Source organism: Megalops cyprinoides, chromosome 21 (genome assembly GCF_013368585.1).
Source record: "Megalops cyprinoides isolate fMegCyp1 chromosome 21, fMegCyp1.pri, whole genome shotgun sequence".
NCBI classification, from domain to species: domain Eukaryota; kingdom Metazoa; phylum Chordata; class Actinopteri; order Elopiformes; family Megalopidae; genus Megalops; species Megalops cyprinoides.
Window position 1 is genome coordinate 4,408,241 of NC_050603.1, and position 6,000 is coordinate 4,414,240.

Consider the following 6,000-nt stretch of genomic DNA (forward strand, 5'->3'; position numbering starts at 1 on the left):
CGCCCCTGCAGAGATGGGATCACTCTCATTTCAGGAAGGGTCACGCAATTCCGACACAAGCAACTTTAAAGTCCCAGATGGATTAAAGAGAAATGGGAATAGATTTCAGAACCCCCCCCCCTCCCCCCGCCCCCCGCCCCCCCTGCACCTCACCGCAGAGAGCTCCGAAAAGAAATCGGGCGCAAGTGTGCTCAACTTCTGCAAACAGGAAGTTTCTGTGAACGCATGCACAAAAGAGTTTAAAAGAAAACTTCCTGGAGGGAGCACCGCGGCGTGAGAGACACTTGTAACCGCTCGCCGAAACCAGAAGGAAACCATAAAGTGGACAATAAAGCAAAGTTTGCTTCCTTTGTGTTTCTTTTGTTTTTTCTGCTCCCAGCTCTGCTGACAAAGACTCCCTCTGTTCAGCATCTGCTGTATGATCTCATTTCCAGGAGCATATCAGGATCACCTTTAGCAGTTTTTTTTTTTAAGTTTTGCCCATTTGTGTTTTCTTTTTTTTTTTTGTCCCTCAGGAAATATTCTTCTGTAAACCATCCGGTGGCAATCTAAACATTGCCACTGTAAATAAACAGTGATGAATTGATTGTTTGAACATTTTTCTTAGCGCTTGAAAAGTGCTCCTAAAAATGCTTTAATTTCTTTTTTACGGCTTGAATTTGCTCATTTGTTTCCACACACGGGGATCCAAAATGATTGATGCACTTTTTCGTTGTATTTTTGTACACTGTTTTGCCAATTAGTTTTTATTGTTTTCTCCATTTATGTATTTTTAATTGTCATGCTTGTCTGAAGCACTTTTGGCTGCAATTTTACTGCACAAGAGGTGCTACAGAAATAATTTTCATTGTAACATTTTAGCATTATTTATGTCCAATGGTAAATTAATGGTAAATTGTGAAGTGAAATGTTACTATTTCTCAGTTTTTTTTTTTTTCCAGTACACAGTTCTATCTATAAGGCCTGATTTTTGACCCTCTGACTGTGCTGTGAACGCTGCTCTTAAAAATAACGGGAGTCACCCCTGGGTAAGACGAAAGTTTAAAGACACCAAAATGGACACAGAGGAGAGGGCGCGTGTGGGAGAAGTCAAATATAACATCATTAAGAGGGTGGACAGAGGGTCCCCCCGGAGGTTCTGGTGACATGGTGTTAATTAAATCAGTGCGGCAGGGGACCTCCGCTTCTGCAGATCTATAAATCACTGGGACGTTGGCACCGCTTGGCTGTCCGGAGACCCTGGCTTTCTGGGGGACTGCTTCATACCCTCCTTGTTTGTTTACTGTGTGGGCACATACGCTAAGTAAAGCTATTTAGGCTGTCAGGAAACGGCCCTACTTTCCTGCGGGCGGTTCATATCTGCGGGGCTTGGTGGATGATGGTGACAATACCAGAGGTGACGAGGTCGCCGACATCTTTTGCTGGATGCCAGACATCGTCCGCTGCTGAGCTGGATTGTCCTTCCAGAACCAGATGTATCTCTGGAGGACTGCGGGTTCGAATCTTGGGTGAGACGTTGCCAGGGTACTTTAGAGGAAGTTACATGAGATGAATTCCTCCGGTAAAATACCCAGCTGTACAAATGGATCACATGTACAAATGTTGGTTTCCCTGGAGACAGGAGACTGATAAGCAAATAATTAGGTTGGCTTGAAAAACTTTCTTCCTATTTCTTCTTCTTTTTTCTTCTTGCTATTGCATCTGATTTTCTGTGCATGTTTTGTGCTGCTCAGCTATACTTGGCCAATAGCTTCAAACCTTGGTGATTGCATTGCTTGTGTTTTTGTATTAATACCCCAAATAATTTTGGAGATATTTACGATTTTACATTGCAGAATTTCCCATTGACTAATCTGGACAGAACTCTCAGGATCTGAACATTCTAACATGTGCAGCTGACATCACAATGGGCCTGCTACAGTGGCCACAGATAGCAAAGCTTGTAACTGCTAGCTTTTTTCAAGCCAACTTTAAGTTTGTCCTCAAACTTTCCATTCTCGTTAATAACGACGTTATTTGCGTGAGCCACTGGACACAATGAGTGGCTCTGTTTTCTGCCTCAACCGTCTGCAGATATAACTACTAGGTTTTTTGAACGTGATAATACATACAATGTGACCTCTGTGAGTCACTTTGGATAAGGACGCGAGCTAAGCACACACAGTAAAATTATGTAATTTTTCTATGGACTTCATATTTCAGTTTCTTAGTCTTCCAAGGACTACTTATAGTGTCTTAATTAGAGACTGGATATAATATAACCTCAAAGACGACCTCTGAAAATCACACCAAATCTCCTTTCTGTTCTTCACCTCTGGATTCAGTTAATACTGCTTAGTTTTTTTTTAAGGGATAGCGCTATTCAATCAAAACAAAATAAAAATAAACCCCTTTAAAACGAATCCCACATTGTATGATCTGCCAAGCCATCGTAAGTCAGGAAAGCTACGTTACTGTACTACGGTGCCATATTTATAAGGGAATGTTTTTATTTTAGATTTGTCGTTAATTCCGTCAGCCTTAAATCGAGGGGATTTTTCTCCCATCAGCCCCTGGTGCTACACACTCGACACCTTCTGCTGCTGTAGCACTGCGAGTCCTCAGTCTGAGCATGTTCCAGTCCACCCCGTGTGACAGCGTGGTCCCGTTTAATTGCCCAGTAATTTCCATTGTGTCTGTGACCTGTTTGCTTGTTCACCGGCTTTAACAATAATTGCTGTCCTTGCGTGCCACCTTGAAGGAAGAGGTTTGCCATCAGCTGAACAAACAGTTCTGATAATGGAAGGGTGGGGGGGAGCTGATGGGGGAAGGTAATTTATGGTGCGCATATGCTGCTTAACTCAACAGCCGTGTTTACAAGATGATCGGGAAAATCGACATGTTGCTGTAGGGTTATTATGAATATTGCCAGAGCCAGAGCGTTGCGACTGTCCAATCAGAGCGCAGTACCTGAGATATCCTTTTTCATAGCAGCTATTAAAGGCCACTGAGGGATGTTCTATATAGAATAACCTGCCTTCCTTTCAGTTTTATTTTCACCTAATTGGAGCACAGAGTTAATTTGAAGTTTTCTGGAAGAAAAGGCAATAAACTATTTGAAAACTAACCGCAGGGAAAGTGTTTAATTAGAGGTGCCAAGTCCACATATTCAATGGCTATTACCAGGCTGATCTATAAATGTTCTGCACTTCCAGTCACTTTCCCTGGGTTACTGTAAGAACCACCCCATTTTAATACAATGGTATTTTTTTTGCCTCAAGTGCATAATGAAAAATGCTATTGTACTAAAAGGCACTTGGGGTGGCTTATGGGAAAATAATGCATTCGCATCGGTGTCTGCTTCAGGGATCCGAACCCACATCATTTTAATCAAGAGGTAAGTGGCCCCTTGACCGCCCTCAGACCCTGCTGCTCAGAGCAGAATGCATAACATGTTTCGCCATAGAACAGACCGGAGAATTAGCAGAGCTGGGTTCCCTGAAGATACGCACGTCCTCCGGCCTCATTTCAGTTCGGACCCTAATTACTGAACCGGAGCCATGTGATGAACGGGGAAGCTTGGCTTATGTCTGCGTCCAGGTGTCAATCAAAAAGGCACCTCCAGAACCCCATCGTGACCTTTGATCTCCAGGGTCAGGAGGGGACCGTGCTTCTCCGCCGCCAGACGGAGAAATCCCAGCGTTTTCTCCTCCAATCACAGTCCGACAGCATGCTAGAGATTGCGTCAGTTAGCCCTCTGATTAATTCCGTGGCATCAGCCTTCTGATCTTGTAGTGTACCCCCCACAGCTGCCCCCTGCCCCTGGCCCCCCGCCCCCCAAATGCTGGTGGTTGAATATCAAAGACCACACTGAGAGGGGGGAGGCAGAGGCAATGCTTCAGACTTGCAGTTTCCCTCCAGTGTACGTGTAAGAAATGGTAGAGGAAGGACGTGGCGGAGGGGGGTTGTGTGTACTGTGAGAACAGCCTTTATCAGGGTTGGCTTGCCCCACTGCCACACCTGTAGGGAACATCATATTGATCTCCCCTCTTCAGCTCCCCCCCCCATCCCACCCCACCCCCCTGCCCATGTCGGTGAGCGAGGTCCAGGTCAGCTAATTGGTTTAGGCTGGGGGGGGGGGGCGGGGGGCGGAGGGGAAATTACCCTCCCACTTTGCCCGTCTGCCTAATCCACATGGGACTCTCGGAAGGAAATGAGAGGGAGAAATAAAGAAAGACTGGTCATGTCTGGAATAATTAGGGGATTTGCGGGGATTACGACAGCTGTCGGACCCAGGTAAGCGCGCTTCACACACGACAGCTCTGCCTAGCAGCTTCCTCTCCTCACTATAGAAACCAAGGACCCGCGCCGAGAGAGAAGTCCTCTAATTGACCTTTACTGTTTGTGTGTGCTGGGATGAGATATACGCCACGCTACGCTGACGTGTTAACGCCTCAGCCGGAAGCTGCGTCTGGAAACATGCATCCAACACACAGGTAGGGGCTTAGCTGCCATCTGATTACTTTGCCTTAAATTTGTTTCTGTGAAAATAAATGTACATAAAGCACCAAATTTGTCAGAACTGTAGGCCGTGGCAGCTGAGGTTTGCAGGCGAACAGAGCTGTCAGGACCCGTAGGGATTATGGTTTTTCATTAATTCATGCCCTTATCCAGGATGACTGAAATTACTCATACTTTACATGTACCGCTCACCAGGGAGAGATAACTGCGAGGGAGGGGGGGGGGGTGGGTTACTGTCCTGTGTGACAGGGAGAGAGACAAAGAACAAAAGAAATGTACAGTGATAGAGAGAGGGAGAGAAACCCAGAAGTATTATGAAATAAAACTAATCACCTCGGTTGATGCCATACTGCTCCAACTAATAATAATGATATAATGTTCCCATCATTGTTATTACTTCCAGTATCAGTTCAAATATGAAAGATAGAGAGGGAACAGAAGATCATAACAGAGAAAGTGAGATCAGAGAGACAGAGGGAGAGAGAGGGAGAGAGAGAGAGAGAATAAAACAATAGACAGGGGCCTATTTCTGGAGCAAGAGAGATATTTAATACACGTTTAATTAATTACTCTCCATATGGAAAAAATGTGTGAAAAATCCATTTACCTCGCAATCAAATAAACAAATCTGGAGACTTTGTGTTGATGTGACGCTAATCCCTCCTGTAATCATGTCACATCACACATGCTATACAATATTATTACAATATACAATATACTTTCCTCTTTTTTATTTCTTTTCTTTCAGTTTGATTCTCAGTGCTAGTGGCAGTTACCAAGGAAGGTGGTGTGGCATAGTGATGAAGTGGAGGGCTTGTAACCGAAAGGTTGCTGGTTCAATTCTCTAATGTGGCACTGCTGCTCTACCCTTGGGCAAGGTACTTAACCCAGAACTGCCCCAGTAAATATCCAGCTGTGTAAATGAGGGTAATGCAGAAATTGTAACCTTGCCCAAGTCGCTCTGGATAAAAGAGAGTAATGTAAGTTACAATACCAGCTACAGTGTGTATTAATGTCTGTTACAGTGTCAGTGTGACTACGAATGTGGGTGTCAGGTGGCCAGGTCAGTGTTTTGTACTGAAACACACCTCTTCTGTCTCCCGGCAGCCTCTCAGGACACGCCCTCCAGCTCTAATGGCGGTTCAGCCAATCACAGTGAGTCAGCCACACCACACAGTCATTTCAGGATGCCCATGTGATCCTAACGAGCGTGTCGGGAGGCACGAAAAAGGTTAAAAATAACTCAGCGGGGAGCTGGGTGCGGGCGATAATCACTTTGCAAATTTTACAAAATCCTCCCTTTAGCAAAAAGCCCAATTCAGACGTGCCTGGGTCCTGATAATGGCCCACAATACAGCCTCTGCAGCGCCTGGCGATAGCGCCATTGGTTAACTGTAAGTTTCAGGCTTTGCAGGAAAGAAAAGGACGGAGATGGCTTAATTAATTAATGATGTAAAGACTCCTGGAGGAGTGAGCCGGAGTGGAAACTGCAGCTGGTGT